Source organism: Monodelphis domestica, chromosome 1 (genome assembly GCF_027887165.1).
Source record: "Monodelphis domestica isolate mMonDom1 chromosome 1, mMonDom1.pri, whole genome shotgun sequence".
Classification (NCBI taxonomy): domain Eukaryota; kingdom Metazoa; phylum Chordata; class Mammalia; order Didelphimorphia; family Didelphidae; genus Monodelphis; species Monodelphis domestica.
The window spans coordinates 438,150,941-438,173,664 of NC_077227.1; the positions used below are offsets into that span (position 1 = coordinate 438,150,941).

The 22,724-nt window shown below is 37.1% G+C and overlaps 1 protein-coding gene and 1 pseudogene across 15 annotated transcripts in view; one reads left to right on the forward strand and one right to left on the reverse strand.

Moving 5' to 3' along the window:
- The window catches only part of ZNF536 (zinc finger protein 536), a 622,265-nt gene that overhangs the window by 278,320 nt on the left and 321,221 nt on the right, over positions 1-22,724 (reverse strand). The gene's annotated exons all lie outside the window — the stretch shown is intronic.
- LOC130456647 (U6 spliceosomal RNA) lies at positions 15,683-15,781 on the forward strand (annotated as a pseudogene).

Genomic DNA, 22,724 nt, shown 5'->3' on the forward strand with positions numbered 1-22,724 from the left:
GCTGTGAGAGTTGGCTTTGCTCTGATTCACTGCACCTCTCTCCCAGACCTTCTGTTCCATAAATGGTTGCCATTGTGAATATGTCCATTGAACCCACTCCCACTTAAGGAAGCAGAATTTAAGAAAAAAAAATTGAACCTATCCCATAGCTGGCCAATCTAGCACTTGGGGCAACAACCACAAAAATATCCTCAATTTAACCAAATTGAGCTGAGTAGGAGACAGGGAAAGAACCTGAGAGATATTTCAGACCTAAGGACACAAGACCCTAGGTGAGTGGAGCTGCCCAGGTGAGGAGAAAATAGAGAGTTTGAGACATAAGCCTTTGTAGAAAATTGAAAGGTTGCTGCTTAAGAGGTCATTTTCTGAGAAGATAGGAAGGTTCCTTCCATTCCAAGGAGGTGTTTATCTGATATATAACTGCCAAGAAGAGAAAGAATTCCATTGGGTAATTGTTTTTGGTACCTTCCTAAAATTTGAGACCCTGGCACAAAGCTCCAGTTGTTCCATATATAGTGTCTTTCCCATATATAAATATAGGCTAATGAAACTCATAGTTACAAGCCAACAGTTTCTATATTGCCTTCTCAAGGAGCCTTAAAAACACAACTTCAAAAATATTAAAATTAAAAGGTACTTTTCTCTTAGCTTCCTCCTTTCTAAAATGAGAACTGCAGTCTTATGATTCCTCAGTAAGCTATTCTGAGAATCAAATGGGATATCATGCAAAAATGCCTTAGAAATGTACTGTATTAATATGATGATAATGATGATATAATTTGGAAACTTTGAGAAAAACACTGACTCTCACCCTTGGCAATGCTTCAGTAATTATTCCTCTTGTTAAATCTAGACCAGTGGTTTGCTAGTGTCTGATGACTCCCTCTACCTTAGAAACTCATTGGCATTGCTCTAATCATTATCATCATCAAAATGTTTTAAGGCTTGCCAAGCACTTTATATATATAGTGTCATTTGATCTTCACAACAGCTATGCATGGCAGATGATATTTTACAGATGAGGAAACCAAGGCAAGCAACAGTTAAGTGATTTGTCCAGGATCACATAGCTAGTAAGTGAAAGAAGCTGGATTTGAACTCAAGTATTCCTGACTCCAGGTCCAGTACAGACTATTACTATGTCAGTTAGCGGCCTCAAAAAGCTTTACCAAATATCTATATCTATGTCTATAGATATATATGTCTAGATATATAGATATATAAAATAATAAATGCCATGTTCCAATTCAGATGCAAATAATCTGATCTCCCCTTAAGTACTCTAGAAGAGATATATTTTTCAACACATACACCCACAATAAAAACCTACTCAGATATTCCGGGCTTCTTCTTCTTCTTTTTTTTTTTTAAGATAGGGAGAATTTTAAATTTCAAAAAAGATCTATGAGGCTTTGGAGAAACACACATATGCATACACACAAACACATAATTACACATATGTACATATACACACGTTCACTACTACCACGACCTGATAACTTCTTTCTTTTCTTTCCCCGACAGTTATGTCTGTGGGCCTCAGGAAGGTTTACAAATTCTCCAGGAGACACTAGGGATCACAGAGTAACTTGAGCTAACATAATGGATCCATTTCTGGGAGCAAACCTTGCATCTTTAACACATCAGTCCTGCCTAATGTTCTGGACAGGAAATGAAGATTTCATCTGAGAGCATTTCATTGAACTTAGAAGGGGAATTTAGCTAGGACCCAGTTCTGGAGAACAAGTCATCAAAAGGATCTGAAAAGTACTCTGCGTTTTGTATGCCTTCTTCCCAAAGAATTCAGGTTTAATTAACCAAACATGGCTCCGTGGTTGATCCATTCCTAAAGGACAGAGATGTTTTAAAAACAAAACTAAACAAAACCCCCTCAGGTCTATTGTTTATACAATGAGCTGTGTCAAAGAGTTGGAATTCCCATCACCTGGATGTTCTAAAAGGTTCCAAATTACAGCTTTGCTTTTCTCCTGTCTCCAGGTCCATGTGTCTATAAAATGAGCCTTTTAATCCAGCAAAGCTTGTCACATTTTCAATTCCTGTGCTAACTAAAACAACAAAAAGTAAATTACTGTTGCATCTGTAATGGACATTAGGAAAAAGTCTAAAGGAAATTCTATTAAGCTCACTGCCTGCTTACCTCGTTCTGCATGGGGACACGTCTTGTTTCTAAAGTAAAGTCTTACATTGTCTGTAACAAAGGTTTTGACGGCCTCTAAAATATCAGCTCAAGTTGCCAATAAATACTTCCCTGAGGTTGGGGACTGTTTAGGGAAAGGAGATTTAGTTGCTCACATTTTCATTAACACATACAGAAATGGAAGAAAAATTCTTCCACTACTAAAAACTGAAGTCTAGCAAGCCCCAAATCCAAGATTATTCACAGTACACAACAGGCAAAAGAGGAGGGTGGAGGGGAGAAAGATGGTGAGGAGGGGTGGGGAGAGGAAAGTGAGTAATAGCAAGAGGGAGATATTTAAGGAAAGCAATGATTGAACTTAAAAAAAAAATCCTGCAGGCTCAAAACGCTGGCGGCAGACTGACGGCTATTTTAACCAAAGCTGCTGATTTCTGAGCGCTCCTCTGCTTTTCCATATTTGAGCCTTGCAATGATTTGGACATTATTGCTCTGATATAGGTGTGGCTGACTTTGAAATTTAAGCTCACAGCTTCTGTGGTCGGTGAACCATTGCTGATAGGGCTGACTAGTCAGAAGCAAAACTGGCTAGTTCTGAAACTACCATAGTATATCCTTTATCTCCTACACATTTAAAGGATTTACCTATCTATCCCACTGCAGACCCACTCATTGAGTAAGAGCCAACAGCATATGATTGTGTTAATTAATCTGCTATTGTGAGTAAAGGAACAGCTGCAGTGGTCTCGTGGATACGTTGTCAAAAGAAAACAATGTAATGTTAAGCTTCTGACTGCATATTCTGTTACAAAGAAGGTTTATGAGAAGTTAAATTCATAAATCACAGATCATTTTTATAATAATAATAAATAATATCTGACCTTTAAAAGGGAGGTTTGAGCGTTCTTCATTTCAGCTTGAAATATGTTCTGATACATGATACCTAAGCTTTACCCCAATTCTTTGTTTTGAAAACAAACATTCCCCAGAAATGATAGGAAATGGTAGTAGCTATAGAAATGACCTCTGACTGTACTAGATACATGCCATTGTAGTTTTAACAAAGATCAGAGCCCAAAATATCAAGTTAAAAGAAAAACTTGTTGGCCTGCTTCCAATGTCTCATATAATAAAAACGCGATTTCTAATACTATGCAGAAATGCAGAGGGAGAAGGGGGACATTCATTACAGAAAACACACATATTATTTACATGGGTTTTATCTTTCTTTATGCAGATAAGGTGCAGAGAGCACTTTCTGCTTAATTAATATACGGTGTGTCTTTCATGATCCAACCTGCCCCCCCCCCAATCTCTCCCCCAATCACCGTGCCCTCCTCGCTCATATATCCACTTGGTGAGCGAACCAAAGAAAGGTGGGCTCAGACAAAAGGACATTAAATGTTGTGTCCTAGCACTTAATCTGATGTGATAAACTGAAGCCAAAGTGAGGGGGCAGAACACAAGGCTGCTGCGGGAATAAAGTTGAACTATGGCTAACAGGATTTTGCAAAAACAAAGCAGGGAGCACTTTAAGCAGAATCTGTCCTTCCTAAGACAGAACTGGGGATCTGAAGAACACCACAGAGTGTGACATAACTAGTACAATCTATTTGACCCTTAGTGGTGGGTAGGTTGCGGATGTTTTTTGCTCTGGTTTACTTGGTTGGATGGGTTTTATTTTTCATTAAAATTACCCAATTCTGTGATCTTCGTGCACTCCTGTGTTAAATAAGATTTTTTTTTCCTTAGTAAGAAGTTCCATTCCCCTCTATGCTACTCCATTTCCTCTCTCCCCTTCTTTCAAACGTTAAATCAATTTGATAGGAAAGAAAAAGAAATGTTTGCATTGGGAATACTAGAAAAGTGGAGGATGTGAGACACAGATGAAGTAGGTCTGATTTGTAAGTTCCTTTCCTTTGTTCTGTGGGATTACAGCAAAGGGTGGCTATTTTTGGATATGGATTGGCATTGTATTACCAGGTACATGTATCGACCTGATAACACAACAGTAACTCTAGAGCTCCCACCAACAAACAATTTAGTGTCATTTCCATTAGAACAGTGCAGACCCCAGGAAACTAAACTTGGAAGCACATTCTTAATTCAGAGAAATTAACTCATGGTGGGTGGGGGACAGGCAAAGGAAAGGAAGACTTACTTGATCTTTTAACTCATTTTTTGGCCAGGGAAGAACAAGCACTGGGAATAGCCTGTCGTAGAGTCTCATTCCGAAGGCTAGTTTTTGAAAACACCATTTTCAGAAATTTGGGGGAGATGAGAAATTGAATTAACCCCTAAAACTCCTCCCTCTTGGGCCAAGGCATGATTGACCATTTGCAAGGAAAGTTGTCACATTTGTTATTTAGCCAACTAAGGACTCCTTGAAATTCTTTGACTAAATTCATAATCTATAACTGAATACTCCTCTGACCAGACTTTGCATGTTTTATTTCTTCCCCCATCCCATTTTCTCCATGGGCCTGCCTACGTTCCATTCCACTGCTGACACCCTGCAAGACTGCCTTCTGCACCCTAAATGGCTAGTCCATTAGTCACTGGGTTGGTAAGCCTTACAAACAAAGTCTTCATTATTACCAAGTTTCATATTTCATCTTCCAAATCTAAATTCTGCAACTTAAAATAAAAAATCCTTTTCTTATCCGGATTAAAAGCATTTTAGGGAGCCAATACCAAATTCTTGACATTTCCTGATGTTCTGCTCTGATGGAATGTACCATAAACTTAGGCAGCCTCAGGATATGCTTAAGGGACCATGCCCTTTGGATTACAATGCTGCCTTATTTCAGTTTATGGGAAGGACAGGGGTTAGAGAGAAGGAAATACCCATTGTTGTCCACAGGAGAAGTTCCCTAATCAAAGTTTTAAATTTAATCAAGATTACAAGGTAAATCTAGCAAATTGTTAGAAAATAAAATAATCTAGATCTTCCCAGGAAGGGCAGGCTTTAACTCAAATCCACTTTTAGAATGTAGACTAGGTCAGAAAAGTCATTTTCTATCACTAGATCTGCTTACATTTGTCACAAACTTTGTCATCTTTAATTATGCCATTCTTGGTATGACTGAAGGAGAGAAATTAAAGATGGTGTCTACAAAGTAACTTCAAAAGTCAGTCAAGTACAGCAAGTACCTAGTTAACTCATGTTTTAAAAATTAGTTTACCTGGTCACTGATTGAGAATCCCATGTTGGGCAGGTGGAGAGAGAGCTGGTAGTGAAATATATTGTCCACAATAGGAGCTTGTGGTAGACAATAAATGCCTGAATTCACAAAACCCAGAATTTCAGCTTTGGAAGAGACTTCAATGAAATCTAGTCCAAGCAATTCTTGTACAACAATCTTCTCTACAACATAATCAAAAATGTCATTCAATATTTCTTGAAATCGAGAGAGAGAGAGAGAGAGAGAGAGAGAGAGAGAGAGAGAGAGAGAGAGAGAGAGAGAGAGAGAGAGAGAGAGAGAGAGAGAGAGAGAGAGAGAGAGAGAGAGAGAGAGAGAGAGAGAGAGAGAGAGAGAGAGAGAGAGAAATTCCAGGACCTGGGGAGGCAGCCCATTCCACTTTGGGATAGTTGTAGCTGTTGGGACAGATAGCTAAGTGGTACATTGGATAGAGTGCCAGGTCTAGAGTCAAGAAGACTCATCTTCCTGAGCTCAGATTTGGCTGGGCAGTCATTTAACTCTGTCTATCTCAGTTTCCTTATCTATAAAATGAGCTAGAGAAGGAAATGGCAAACCCCTCTAGTGGTTTGACAAGAAAACCCCAAAAGGGGCAATGAAGAGTCAGACACAACTGAACAACAACCACCAGATATTTGGAAGTTTTTCCTTACCACAAACCTACATTTATCTTTTTGCCACTTTCACACACTATTCCTAGGTTCTACACTCAGAAGCTAAGCAGCACAAGTCTAATCACTCTGGCATATGGGTAGCCTTTCAACTAGGACCTCCAACATAAGCCATATGAGGATTTAAGTAATGTTGCTAAAAACATTGGTAAACCATATCTACATTTTTCTCCTGATTTAGCTATCCAATTAACCCCATCAAAAAAGAAAATAAGGTTAGCCTGGAACTGTATATTCTTGGATGAAGCCATTCAGCCTTTTATAACTGACACTTCCTTTTCTAGAGAATTCTACTCATCTGACAGAAAAGTTATAGATTCAAAATGAAGAATGAGATGTATATTTTTAGACACAGATAATATTGGAATTTGTTTTGCTGACTACATATATTTGTTATAAGACTTTTGTTGTTCTTGCTTTTTTCATTTAAATAGGAGGGTGAGGAGAGAAAATAAATGCTTGTTAATTTAAAAATAAAATCTATTTAAAAATAAAATTTTTAAACATTCCAGAATTTTGTCAGGAATTCAAGTTTAGCCCACTCATTGATCTACAGTTTATAGACTCCAAATTTTAAAATGTGTTTTTTTAAGAAAAATTACTTCTTTTTAAAGGGATTAAAAGACTTAAAATCCTAAAATCCAATTAGTATGGAATTCAAAAAGTTAACAACATATTTAAGTATAAGTAATTTAAAATATGACTACCACTGTATATATAATTTCAAATCCATATTCAGGCAATCAAAAAGCATTTACTGAGTGCCTACAATGTGGCAATATTATGCGAAGTACATACCTCAAAGAGCTTAAAGTTCAGCTGATAAAATGATACATACATACATATATAAAATAATAATTAATAATGCATGATTAAGGAAGTAATGGAGGGGGGGAAATGAGTCGGGGTTTGAAGACCTAGATTCAAATCCCACTTCAACACTCACTGCCCATATGACCTTGAGCAAGTCATTAACTTCCCAGATCCTCAGCTTTTTTTCAGCATTAAAACAAGGGCCATGGACTACATGACCTCAGAAGGACCTTTTAGCTCCAGAATAATGATCTACTTATGTCCTATTTTTAATCCAATTTTACTCCAGTGTCTCAGCTACTATTTAATTGAGTATACTCTTAATCACAGAGCCTATTCTATCCAGGATCTAGGGGACTACCTAAATGATAGCATTTCTTTCTCTTTCCTTAAGTGCCTAATCAGAACTTGATCTTTATATGGTTCTATGAAGCCTAACACCAGCCCAGTCAATTGCATAATGGGTGTGGTCTCTGCTAATACCCTAGTGAGAAGTGTGCAGCCCTAACTTTCCATGATATATTTGTCAAGAAACCTCAGTTAGCAGCCTGAGCATTTAATGAGACTCTAATGTTGCTGGAACTGGAAGTAATGTATAAAATGAAGAACAATAATAATTCAATATAAGCTGAATTTAAGAGTACTATAAAAGCAATAAGCCGATCTCTGACAAAAAGGAGACATCTTGCTAAAAACCACATTAGCAACAAACATGAACCCTAGCCACTTATCTTCTCTAAAGTGGGGAAAGAGTATGATGGGAGAGTTGAGCACTCTCAGAGCTGAATTCTCTTCTTAACTCTGCTCTGACTCTGTGTACATATTGTACATCTCACTTGACCTTCTCTCCTCTCTGCTTCCCCTCTCTCCGCTTCATCTCATCCTCTTTCAAGAAGAGAGACAATGAAACTTTCCTGCTTCTTAAAGGTGTTTATAAGAGTCAACATTGGCCAAAATCTTCAAAGGTTCTCAGATAAAAAGTATTATCGTTTTTTTTTAGATTTAAACAATCATTAATACTGAGATGCCTCACAAATTAGCACAGATATGATACATGGAAAAGCTGTTAGGGTGGGTATCAGGAATATCAAACTTTATCCATGTCCCAGTCATAGTTTGAAGTTTAATTCAAGAATGGTGCCGGGGGCAGATGGGTGGCTCAGTTGATGAGAGCCAGGTCTAGATTCAGGAGGTCCTAGGTTCAAATCTGGCCTCAGACACTTCCCAGCTGTGTGACCCTGGGCAAGTCACTTGATCCCCATTGCCTAGCCCTGACCACTCTTCTGCCTTGGAGCCAATACACAGTATTGACTCTAAGAAGGAAGGTAAGGGTTTAAAAAAAAAAGAATGGTGCCATATTTTCAACAATAAGCAAACTGTCCTTTTTTGAAGAAGGCCTTATGGAATTCCAATGGAGGCTCTAATCCAAGTTTCTGAGTTATAAATCTCTGCAAAACCTTTGGTGGCAATTGTCACAGTAAATCCTGATAGGGGGTTAATAAGAAATGTAAGCACCAAATGGGTCTGTAGAACAGAGCTATACTATTATATTTGTGCCCAAACTAGATTTGTCTGCTAAAGATCAAATAGGTCTGAGTAAGAAGGAGTGTGTGTGTGTGTGTGTGTGTGTGTGTGTGTGTGTGTGTGTGTGAGAGAGAGAGAGAGAGAGAGAGAGAGAGAGAGAGAGAAAGAGAGAACAGAGAGAGACACAGACACAGACAGACAGACAGACAGACAGACAGACAGACAGAGAGAAAGACTGAGAGAGGGAGGGAGAGATTTGCTAACCGTGAGTGGAGACAAAGGAGTTGAAAAGCCCCTTATGTTGAAAGGATGCTCAGTACCACCTCCAATTGGCGAGCAAGCTAAGTGCATTCTGAGCTCCTAGTGCTTGCCATAAGTGAGATGGAATATATTTTTGAAGCAGGCTGCATCCCAATATTTTAACCTGAGAGTTTTATTGCTGCTGAAACCATGCAATTGAAAAGGAAATTGAACGGCTTTCTCTCTAAATCATCTGATTTATAGAAATTGAAATTGATTCATATAATTAGAGTCCACCAATTATAGAAGTTGAAGAAGTAAGATTGTATGCCAAAGTTCTAATTGCTAGACTATCTAAGTTAGGTAAGAATTATCTGGGGGTGAGAAGGGTGGAAAGAAGGAGACAGGATGGACTTGTCGTTGTGGTAAAGAAAGTTTTATTACTACAGTGGAGACTGATCTACATTTGTCTCTTCAGATCTGATTTCTTTAAAAAAAAAATAAACTATAGGGTTGACATCAACCATCCTGAAATGCATGAAGGAACTATTTGAGTGTGCGTGGATTTGGAATACAGTTAGGAGGATACATGAACTTTGTCAAACTTTAATGCAGATATATCTTTAGATAATAGCTATCAATTAACAAAGTCACATAAAAATATTAAGAATCTACTTAATAAGTATACAGAGTGCCAGTTCTGGAATTAGGAAGATTCCAAGTTCCAACTGGACCTCAGTCACTTACTAGCTTTGTTAACCTGGGTAAGTCACTTAACTTTGTTTATCTTAGTTTCCTCAACTATAAAATGATGTGGTGGAGAAGGAAATGGCCAACCATTTCTAGTATCTTTGCCAAGAATATCCTAAATAGGGTCATGAAGAGTCAGACATGACTGAAAAATGAATGAATAGCAACAACAAAGTATCTACCATGTGCTTTAGCACTGTCCTAGGCACTGGGGATATGCAGACAGAAATGAAAACTTCTCCTGTCCTCAAGAAGCATATATTCCCTTTATTGTGACATTCCTTATGCAATTGGTAAAACTAATACAGGTAGGAGGCCTGATAGCATACAGAACCTGGATATGGAACCTGAGTTCAAATATGGCCTCAGATATTTATTAGCTGTGAAGCCCTGGGCAGGTCTCTTAAAAGTTTGTCAACTTCATTTCCTCAAATGTAAAATGAGGATAATAATAGCATCTATCTCATAGGGTTGTTGTGAACGTCAAAGGGGATAATATTTGTAAATTAATTAGCACAATACCTGGCAAATAGCAGGTTTTTAATAAATGCTTATCCCCTACCCATGATCCCATGGATTTTTTTCTTATAATAATGGTTTTTTAAATATAAAATACAGAATTTACAAAGGAAACCAGCCATATTGAATAAGGATGCATTTTTCCCCATACAATTTCACAGACCACCTGATATCTATCCACAGTCTTGTTAGGAATCTGTGGCCTTCATATTAAGAACCCCTGTTCTTTTGAAAATTAAACATTGATCAATGAATGTTCATTAAGCATCTATCATGTGCACAACTGAGGTAGGCACTGGAGAAAACAGAAAGCTGAAAAAGGACACTCCAAGTTCTTAGGACACTTACTTTCTATTATCATATAGAAGGGTCAAGAAATTCCTTTCTGCTTTCTCCCTCAATTCTGTTTCCACTAACACTCTACTCTATATCATAAAGATAACTTTTTTTATCTGCTCTTTGGTTTTTGCTAATGAGGTAGCACAATTTGAAGAAAAAAGTTGGGAGATGACTTCAATTTGGAACAATTGAATAAAACCAACAATAGTTTGACCTTTCTCTTTACAAACCTCACAGCACTTTACAAACAAATTAATTAATCTTTACAACAAAGTGGAGAGATTTACATTACTACCCACTCATCCACCCACAAATTGAACACTGGTAAAATGAAGAGTCATTTCTCTCATTTGCAAAATCTTAACGGAAGAAACTAAAAAGAAACTACACTTCAACTTCCAATGATGGAATAGACCTCAAAGAAAAATGTGAATGGCACAGATCAATTTCACAGAGTCAAAAATCTAGAGGCTATAATGTATAAACAAACAAGCAGGGGGATAGCTGTACATTTTCAGCCCAATAGAAAAGCAGAGGGCAGAACAGTATAACTGACTAAATCAACAAAAGCTTAGACTTGGATTTAAATACCATCTCAGTGGCTGACTACTTGAGTTACCCTGGGCAATATTTCTGGGTCTCAGTTTCTTCTTTTGGAAACTAGGGATTTGACCTCATAGTCTCTGTGGTCCCTTCTAGCTCTAGATCTAGATTGTGGAGGAAATCACAAAACTGAATCTATTGGGTGCTCTACAAATTTGTGTTTTCTGATCTGAGCTGGGTCTTCACTGCAGCAAGGCAATTTTTCTACTCATATTTAGTCACATTGATATCTCACTTCCCACATTGGATTATCTAAACCATCTGGTCTCTCCTCAAGCCTCCTATAGCACTTCCTCTCCTTTCACCTTCTTGGTTGAGTGTTTTGACAAATATTTCACTGGGGAAAAAATCGAAACCAATTTCTGAGAGCTCACTCAGACATTGTAGCCCATTATCCCCTTTCTCATTCTCATCACTTATGAAGAGGTGATCTCCTTATCCATGTTAGTACCTCTACATGTACTCTTGATTCTAATGACTTTACCCTCACTGCTTACAAACACAACTCCCTAATGTTAGAAAAAACAAAACATAAATATGCCCATTTCTCCCCCATCCTTCAAAACAAATCACTTGAGCCTATGCTTCTTGGTAGCTATTATCCTACACTTTACCTCTTCTATTAATAAAACTCCCTGAGAAAGACACTGACACAAGGTGCCAAGATTCATTTCCTCTCACTCATTTCTAAACCCTCCTAAGTTTGGCTTTGGACTGTTTCATTCAACTAAAACTGCTCCCTCCAAAGTTACCAATGATCTCAAAATCTAATGGCTTTTCTTAGCTCCCATACGTCGTGATATCTTAGAAGTATTTAGTATTATTGATGACTGTCTCCTCCTAATTACTCTCTCCTCTCTAGGTTTTCATATTACCCTCTGCAGATTCTCTTATATTTCTGCCCATTCTTCCATCTCCTTTCCTAGTTCTCTATCTATGTTGCAATCACTAAGTGTGGATGTCCCTCAAAGTTCTGTCCTTGGCTCTCTTTTCTTTTTCTTCTATGATATATCTACCTTAATTTTATCATTGCTATTTTTCAATTTTTATTGTGATGATTCCCAGATCTATGGATCCAGCCTTAATCTCTCTTCCTATGCTATATATATATATCTATATATCTATATATCTATCTATCTATCTATCTATCTATCTATCTATATATCTATCTATCTTTATATATATATAGTCTCACATTACCAACTATTTGTCTTTTGGACATATCTAGCCAGATATCCCATAGGATCTCAAATTCAACATATTGAAAACAGAATTGATATTCCCCTCAAAATTGTTTTCCCTTGTTCCCAGCTCTTCTTTTACTGTCAAAAACACAACCATCTTTCCATTCACGTAAATCCCCAACCTTGGGTGTTATCCTCAGCTCCATTCTATTTCCCTCAACCTACATATCCAAACAGTTACCAAATTTTGCAGTTTCATTCTGTACAATATTTCTCACACAAGTCTCTTCTTAGCTCCTACAGATACCCCTCCAGTTCAGGGTCCCATTATTTCTCATATGGAATACTGCAAATAGCCTTTAATTGGGCTCCCTACTCAAGTTCTCTTCACTTTAATCCATCCTCCACATAGCTACTAATAATATGATCTTCCAATAAATGTAGGTCTGGCCATATCAAACCCCATACTAAATAAATTCCATTGGCATTCTATTTCCCCTTCAGGATCATATATAAAGTACTTTCATTCAGCATTTAATGTTCTCTTTGACCTGGTCTATTCCTACCCTTACAGTCTATTTATACTTTAATGTGTTATGCTCTTTGACCCAGCTATACTGGTTACTTGCTGATCCTTGCACATGATATTCCATCTCCTTTCTCAATAATTTTGCCCTGACTATCCTTCTTCTGTGCCTAGAATGCTCTTCCTCCTCAGCTCTGCTTCTTAGTTTCCCTGACTTCCTATAAGTCTTAGCTCAAATTTTGTCTTTTCTAGGAGGCCTTTCCCAGTCCCTTTAGTTGCCAGTGCTTTCTCTCCTAATACTAAAAATTGAATTTACATTACAATTTGCATGCATCTTTTCTCACCTAGCTATTTATGTGTTGTCTTCTACATTAGATTATGAACTCCTTGGGGATGTGGCAAAGTTGAGACATTAATGCACTGCTGGTGGAGTTGTTAATTCATCCAACCATTCTGGAGGACAATTTGGAACTATGCCCAAAGGGCACTAAAAGACTGTCTGCCCTTTGATCCAGCCATAGCACTGCTGGGTTTGTACCCCAAAGAGATAATAAGGAAAAAGACTTGTACAAGAATATTCATAGCTGCACTCTTGGTGGCAAAAAATTGGAAAATGAGGGGATGCCCTTCAATTGGGGATGGCTGAACAAATTGTGGTATATGTTGGTGATGAAATACTATTGTGCTCAAAAGAATAATAAAGTGGAGGAATTCCATGGAGACTGGAACAACCTCCAAGAATTGATGCAGAGTGAGAGGAGCAGAACCAGGAGAACATTGTACACAGAGACTGATACACTGGGGTACAACCGAATGTAATGGACTTCTCCATCAGTGGCAATGCAATGATCCTGAACAACCCGGAGGGATCTACAAGAAAGAACACTATCCACATCCAGAGGAAAAACTGTGGGAGCAGAAACACTGAAGAAAAACAACTGCTTGATCACACTGGTCAAGGGGGAGATGATTGGGGATATAGACTCCAAATGAACATCCTAGTGCAAATATCAACAACATGGAAATAGGTTTTGACCAAGGACACATGTAAAACCCAGGGGAATTGCATGTCGATTATGGGAAGAGGTGGGGGGAGGGGAGGGAAAGAATATGATTCTTATAACCAAGGAATAATGTTCTAAATTGGCTAATTAAATAAAATTTTCCAAAAAGAAAAAAGATTATGAGCTCCTTGAGAGAAGGGACTGAAATTGCCTTTTTGTGTATACTCAGTGCTTAGCACAGTACCTGGCATATAGACTTGACAAAGGAGAATAAAGAATATTGCTTTAACAGGAAGTTTAGGCTAAATATTGGGCCAAAGGGATATATAGTCTGTTCTTTATCAGGGTGAACATGCGAATTTAAGACTTGTTAGGACAAACATCATTTTGACTTTGTTTCTGCATCCTTGACAACAAGCACAAAAATAAAAAAAAAACTTAAAAAATGCTGGCTAACTGAAAGAATGAATGAAACAACATTTTCCTCCTTTAAAAGAAAAAAAAATTACTCCAGAGGATGCTCTTCTTACCTGCAGATAAAGGTATGATGGAATCTCTGTGAAGAATAAGACATACATTTATGGACATGGCAAACAGAGTTTTATTTTGTAAAGTTTTATGTTTATTTGCTACAATGATTGTGTAGTTTTGGGGTGTTTTTTTTTAATGCTGAGAGTTGGCTATGAAGCTAGCAATAGTGTTCCAGAAAAGGAAGAAACGAAGGGGAAAAAAAAGGAAGGAAGGGAGGGAGGTAGGGAGAGAGAGAAGAAAGGAAAAACAAAAAAGAGGGTCATTTGAGCATTGTTTTAAAACCACAGTAGAAAATTTGGATCAGCAGGATAGTTTTGAAAGCAATATGTTGGATTGATTCTATACTTTTAAAAGAATAAATGTTATGTAATAGAAATTCACGGGATCACATATAATCCACTTTTTTCTGTCTTATTTGTATGAGGGAACACTTTCTTTATGTGGCATGATAAATTTGGGAATGAGAAATACAATTTTATTTTAAAAAATTGAATAGAAAAAAAAGAAAAGAGAAAGAATTTCCTTCCCAAACAATAATCTAGTAATATAGCACCTTTTATAATGATGAATTGGGTTAAAATAAAAGACTGATCTATCCTCTTTTCTCTAACATGAGATAGGCTGAAATCTGAATGGCATGGAGTCAGGTTTATTCATAAATCCAGGTTTACCCATATTTACCATCTTTGTTCTCAAAAATTGCAAATTGTGGGTTACACGGGTTCAGTTGCATAATTTTAGAGTCTTTGATTTTTTGTTTTGTTTTGTTTTTTATTTTTTGTCCTCAGAGAAAGGAGACAGTGCCTTACCTCTTGAAAAGAAGAATCTAATCCTTGACCTGGTTATTTGGTAACATAAACCAGCTCCTGGTAATAAGGGTCTCAGGCTATTATTTATAATAGCCTGTGACAACTATCTTGGATCACCATTACATTTCACAGTCTTCCTATTCCACAGATGAGTTAGAATTTAAGGCTATTATATTCAACCACAGATATTTTCCCCATGGGGAAGAGCAGAGGAAATCTTATTTGACAGGTGGGCAAAACTGAGTCTGCCGCAACTCTAGGTGTATGTGTTTGAAGGAGGGGAGGAAGAAAGCTCAATGATTTTAGAAGTTTATGCCCATAAGTGAACAAAGATCAGACTCTCCCAGAACAGCAATTCTATCCCCATCATCACCTATTCTCCTCTTCCTGCATTTTCAAAAGGGAAATAGAACATAGTCACAAAATCCTTACTTTCTGGTAGTGTATTTAGCATTTTGAGAAAGGGAGGTTCAATTCAAATGAGACAAGAGTATAGTTATCATATCCATTGAGACTGGCATTTTAAAAAATTGTATGTATAGTAGAGTTCATTTTACTTTGGATAAAATTGTTTGAATTAATTTTAACATTTTCTACTCTCATTTTAATGATTTTAGTGACTATGAAAGGGTATCTAGAGAAGTTACCTGCTTAGTGTCCAAAGGGATCTTAACCAACTAGAATACTGGGATGAATCTAACAGGAATAGGATAAATGAAAAATTTTATACATGGCTTTAGAAATCAATTCCATGAGTACAGGACAGGATGGTATGGTTAGACAAATTTTTATGTGAAGAAGACTTGAATGGTGATTACTTTGCAAGTACATATGCCAAAATTGAATGATACAGAGAATAGCATAGCCCCTGAGCAAGGATGACACACCAATTTGTAAAATCTTCTATTTTTACTTTGCCAAATCTACCTATCATGCCATTTCCAAGGCCTATAGGTGCTTGATCCCTACCCTATATGTTGAAAAGCAGTGTATACGCTGAGGTCTTCCTAGGTCTTTTCTAGCTCTCAATTTAATTCATGACACCATAAATTCACTGACCATACAAAAGTGGACCTAGGCAGATAGAGTGGACATCTCATGTGTCTTTATATGAACAAAGAATAAAATTAATACTATTTTATTAAGAAAGGAAAACAAAAACTAGTTATTTTTCTAAAGCTACAAATTCAAAATGAATGAATGGTGTAACCTGATAGGGATCCATCTCAGGCAATGAAGTGGAAAATATATAGAACAATGGGCAAGAGCACTTGAGTTCAAATCTATCTTCAAGTACTTACTAGCTGGACAAGTCTGTCTTCTTTAGTTTCCTAATTTGTAAAATGGGGATAATAATAGCACCTACTTCCGGGGGTTGTTATGAGGATCAAATGAGATATTATGTGTTAAGTGCTTAGCACAGTAAACTTTATAGAAATGTTATTGTTATTGTATAATTTTATGTAATGAATAAATTATATATGACATTATTATAAAATATAATAATATAAGTTTGTATAATTTATAATTATTGTTGTTGTTCTTGATAGTGTCTGGAATGGGGAGGAATGACAGTTCTTTTGTCTTCTTACCTCATCAGACCACATCTGGAGCATTGTGTTCAATTCTGGGTGCTGCCTTTTAGAAAGAACATTGACAAGATTCAGTATGTTTAAAGAAGGGCATCCAGGAGGGCAAAGGAACTTAAAAACATAGCATACATCACACCAAAGAGTTTGGTCTGTATCATTTATCAGAATTATCATTATCATCAATATCATTATTATTACTGAGAGACAAATTCTCCCTGGACTCCATGAAGTACATAATCACAACTTGTTAATATCTTCTGGATAGCAGGTCTTTATGCACCACCAGCAGATCGCTCAAAAAAAAAAAAGACTACTATGTCCATTTCCACTATTTTAAAATGAGGGGTCCATGTGTCCCCAAGTTCCAATTTTGCCATTCAAGGTGACAAAGATGGATATAGAGATCAGAATCTAAAAGAACCAACTTTCACTGCCAAGAAAGCAGCTCTTATAAAAGACATGCCATAGTGCCTAGCATAGTGCCTGGCACATAATACAAGCTTAGATTAATACATGTTTATTGATTAACTGACAGATCATTCATAAAAGAGACACTAGATAAAGTCCACTATGAACTGCAACTATGCCTGTAGGAAAGCAAGGGAGATTATAGCTGTGGCTGAGGATATATAGAAGAGGTCTCTAAGAGATACAGGTAAAAGAGGTGAGTTGAAAACAAAGGACCTTTAATTTTATGTAGGTCAAAGAGAAAAAAAAAAGGGTTGGTGGTGGATGTTCTTCCTTTTTTATTCTATTTTATTTGTAGGGATAGGGTAGAGTGGTAGAAGGTAGGCCAAAGGGAATTGGACTAATAATTTCATTGGTATGGAAAACAGTCTGGAAGAAACCCCTTGCTGTGTGACCCTGGGCAAGTCACTTAACCTCAATTTCCTAGCCCTTATGCCTTTTCTGCCCCAGAAATGATACTTAGATAATTAGTATCAATTGTAAGATAGAAGGTTAGAGTTTTTTAAAAAAGGAAAGAAAAACTCCCTCTTCCAATGTAGGTCATTAACAATTACTATGGAACTTGTGATCTCCAAGACTTTCTTGAGACAACTGAATATTAAGGGATTTGGCCAGGGACATCCAGTCAGCACATGTCGAAGGCAAGAATTTGAACCCTGTTCTTCCTAACTCCTTTAAAGCTTCTTCTCTATGCTCTATAACAGAAGTATCAAATGCCCATGTAGCCCACAATATTCATGAGTGTGGCTTGAACCAGATTAAAATGTAATTGGGGAAATATTTAACAAAATAAATAAAAATATAATAAAACATAGATAATATTACATTTTAAAACTAAGTTGATATATAGTCACAGGGATCCTTATGTACTATTTGATATCATTACTATCCTACACTGATGCCTATGAGATTCTTTGAAAGCATCATAAATTTAAAGTAGGAAACTACTCCAGCCTAGAGAAGCTAAAGGCTATTATAGAATCTCAGAACTAGTGTTGGAAAGAACTTCAGAGGTCAATTTCCTCATTTTATAGATGAGGAAACTGAGGTTGGGGGGGGGGGTTATGCCTTGTCCAAGATTAACCTAATGGAAGAAGTGGAGCCAGGAATCAAATTATAGTCCTTGGACTCTCAATTTAGCATCCTTTTTACTCTAGGCACTCTCTTTTTTCTTTCATTGGGTATTAGAGCCAGGAAAAATGCAACAATAAATGACAATAAGAACCCAGGTTGAGACCCTGGAAAGGGTGTTGGATTTTGAACTTGGGGGCTTGGGTTCAAGTGTTGGTTCTTCCCTGTGCTACCTTGTGTTTACCTTAAACAAGTCATTTAACTCTTTTGGCCTCAGTTTCCTCATCTGTAAATTGAAGGTGTTGAAACAGATGGCCCTTAATCTTTTCCACCTCCAAATCTATGATCATTCCTCTCCAGGCAGCTTTTCTAACGCTTCTGACAAGGGATGTAAGTGACAAGAAATATCTGACTCTTCCTTAAAGAGGACAAGAACTAGAATGTTAGAACATCTTTCTTTATTGAAGTTCGAATGTCTGTCTTCATTAAAAGCAATATATTTCTATGTCAAATTATACTTAACAAAGCACTTCTTAGTCATTTTCTCATTTGATTATCAAAAGCTCTGTGGAAAGTACTGGCAGTGGGACAATTATGATTATTCCCAGTTTACAGAAGAGGAGATCAAGGCTCAGAGAGACTGCTGCCTAAGTCTCTGGTTTCCTAGTATAATGCTCTTTGCACTATGCCACAATATGCACCCCCCACAAAAAAAAATAAGAGTGGTGTTTTGGGATCTGCTAAAAAATGTCTTATACTACAGATGATAGGAAGCAATGTATCTGTTGCTATGACCTGTTTTTCTATTTCTTAAGCTTGCAACCATTAATTTGATTTTTTACAGTCTCTTAAATTCTTTTCCCTCAAGGGTATGTCTCTCCTTCTGACCCATCTTCTGGAATATTTGAGAACATACCTTTCTGTGAGTTTTTGCTCTGCAGATTTTTAGCCTTTGGATGGTTTCTTCTTGGCTGCAGAGGATAATAAGTGTCCCACCTCTACCATGCCCATTCTGGGAGAGCTGCTATATAGTCCATTCCACTAGAATGTTTTGATAATGATAAATAATGATGAATCCAGGATGGTGATTAATAAAAATGATCTGCTCTCATATTCTCTGATTGTAAATACCAACTTTAATTAATAGTAATCAATGTTAGCAGTAAGAGAAAATCCTAACTACTTGAATACATTACTTTCGGGACATTGCAAGATAGCTTTCATTAACAATATAACCATGGCTTGACCCCCTGATGACTAATATTCTATGAAGGGCCCCAGATTCAGTAGGAACTGGAATACTGGCAATCTGTCTCTCCTTGAAAAATTCAATTCAATTCAATTCAACTCAATTCAATTTAATTCAGTTCAGAACAACCCAAGGATTACAGATTTAAAGATCTTAATATTTTTTAACCCTTTAGTAGTGGGTTGAGACCTATGGACCCCTTCTCAGAATGTTTTCAAATGCATAAAATAAAATACATAGGGTCATGAAGAAATCTAATTAAGTAAATCCATAGTTATCTTTTTTTTAATGTTCACAGACCCCAGATTAAGAATTCCTGAAATTTTAGAGCTAGAAGGGACCTTATTGTTATTGGTCTTCAGCCATTTAGTCAGGTCTAATTCTTTAAGATCCCATGGACTGTCCTGTCCTTGGGGTTTACTTGGTAGAGATACTGGAGTAGTTTGCTATTTCTTCTCTCGTGGATTATGGCAAAAGAGGTCAAATGACTTGCCCAGGGTCACATAGTAAGTATCTCAGGCTAGATTTGAACACAGCTCTTGCTGCCTCTATCCCCAGGACTCTATTCACTGAACTACCATTGCTACTTCCAAGAAGGGATATTAGAGGTCATCTATTCAAACTCCCTCACTTAGCATATAAAGCAATTAAGCTTTTATTAAACCATGCAAGTATTTAAAAGCACAGTCAGGATTAAAACTCAGATTCCCTGGCTTAAATTCATCAGTCTTTCCATTGTTTCACAGTTCCTCAACAGGTACTTATTAGTCCCATAGCAGGGACTATGCTAGGTACCAAGAATAAAAAAAAGTTCTCTCCCTCAAGGAGCTTATATTCTCCTCATTGTAAACAATAAGAACACAGACAAATAATCAGAAAATATATACAAAGGAATGTCAAAGGGAGAAATGCTAAGAATTGTAGGGAATCAGGAAAGGCCTTTTCTAGAGGGTGGCATTTTAAGGTTTTTGTTGTGGTTTTTTCTTTTTTTTAAAGTTATGGTTGTATTTATTTTTTGTAAGCAACACAGATACTTAAGAGAATGAATTATTCTTCCAGAAGAATCTGGAAGGAACATGATCTAGAATCTAGAAACAAAGCACAATTCAGGCAGTGTACTAGCCCTGGAGTCAGAAAGTTAGGGTTAAAGGCTCCCTGACCAACTTGAAAGCTATGAGAAAGCCACTAAACATCTTTCCGAGCTTCAATCTCCTCCTAGGTAAAATGGAGACAAGGGTGCTTGTGCTATTGACCTTCTCAGTGCTGTTTTGTGGTCCAAACAAGGCAATAGATACTTGCAAGTACTTTCTTAATTCTTCATATTGTATGTGAGCTCTGATTGTTATTATCGTATAAGATAAATGCTTTCTTTAAAGACAAGGGGGTACAAGAATAAGAAAGTAGAGTCAGTGTGCTAGTTGTATAGATGGATGGGTAGCCACATGGGCAAGATCACTGCTCCTTTGAAGTACTGAAGATAAAAGCACAGTGGATGAATGAATGAATATAGGACAATTATGGGGAGGGGAGGCAATCTGAGTAACAATGGTCCACTCATTAGAATTCTTTCTGAATACAACTAGCAGGCAAATTTTCCTATTTTAAAAACTGTCATAGCAGTCCACAGGGTTTGAAGCCTGGACCTTAAAGATCATATAATCCAACCCCCTCAATTCATAGATGAAGAAACTGAGGCCATGAGAGGTTAAGGAACTGGCTCAAGGTTACACAATTTCAGTAACTCTCCATTAGGATAAAGTCCAAATTCCTGTGTCTGGCATTCGGGGCTCCCTCTGCAATATGGCCCCAACTTACCTTTCCAGGCTTATCTCCCAATGTTTCCCAGCAGGAACCCTTAACTATAGCCAGAAATTAACAAGAAAAACTCCTATTTTTGAGCTAAGCAACTCATGGATCTAGGGACTCAAATCCCCTAATCTGTGTTTAAAGATTAGCCATCTGTGGAAATTTAGAAAAGGAGTCCATTCCAACAGATAACAGCTCTCTCTTCTTGGGTATTGGTACGCTTCAGTTTATCAAAAATCGGTCTATGTGTCCTGTGCATAGGGCCTCTTGCCATTCATAAAGCAAGAAGGATCTTATGCCATACTCCCAATCACTGGCAAAGAATTCCATCAGGTAAGGGGGGAAATTACTCTCTATTCCCAATAGAAACAATATAATTTAATAGTTCCATTGAGCATTTATGGAAGTATTAAATCTGAGATAATACCCCAACAAAACATGCTGAGGAGGTACAATGCTTTGATTCAGAATGGTAAAAACTATCCTTGGATTTATCATTCATTCATTTTCTTTTTTTTAACAAGATGTTTCATTCAACAAATATTTACTATTACTACCCAGGTATCTACTAGACCATGCAATACAATATATTAAATAAGCACAGAGAACCTAATCCCTGACTCCAAGGAGATAATATTTTCATTAAGCAGTAGAAGAAAAATTGAGGACACTATAAAATGTGCCAACGCAAGAAGTACAAATCATTGGGGGCTCAGAAGAGAGTGAGATCACACTGCACTGGAGTCATTAGGGGGAGCTTCCCAAAGAAAATGGAATTTATTGAGACCATGAAAGAAGGAAAAAATATGGAGAATGATTGTGCAATTTGGGGTGGGTACAATGGGACAACTGTTCATTTGTCAAATAGGAAACGTCAACTTAAATGTGCTCATTGGGTTACATAGCTAAAGGATGAGTCTTCCTAAAAGATAAATGTGTCCTATATCACATTTCTATATTAAGTCACTACAACATGGGATGTGCTGGTAAATGTTTAACAACCAGCTCTTCAGAAAAAAATAATGTATGCAGGACATCTTTTAAGTTTAATCTCTATTAACATTTTTTCTTTCAGTTTCTTCAGTCTAAACAACCAACAACAAATAATAAATCAAACCATGATTTGGAGCATTTGCCAAGGCCCAAGGTGCATATGCTCACACTGAAAATTTAACAATCGATTCTGTTGAGATGGTTTGAGCTGGCACCAGTACACGCCTGACTACAGCAGAATCATGGGTTTCCAACACGGAAGGAATCCTCTATCACAGATAAACCTGACACTTATTAATTTTTTTGCAACAAGTACTAAACTTCATTACTCAATTTCTAGATCATACACCATGTTTACATAATCTTTTTTCAGCTACCAAAGTCGTGCTGCAGTATCTACTGGCAGGCGTAGCAGTGTGATACCAGCAAGTATTTATGGCTAGCAATGTTACAAGCCGACAAAGTAATGTAATTAAATAGATCTGATTCTCTGTTGTTCTTTTCATCAGGTACTCCTGGAAAGCTATGTCAAAATTTGCATTCAAGATGCTGACCAATAATGTATATTTTAACTTACCATGGCAAATAAAACTCCACACCATATGGCTGATTAGAAATACTCTCTCCTTTCCTAAACAGCTGGGTGAATAACAACAAGGAAAAGACAGTTTGCAGCT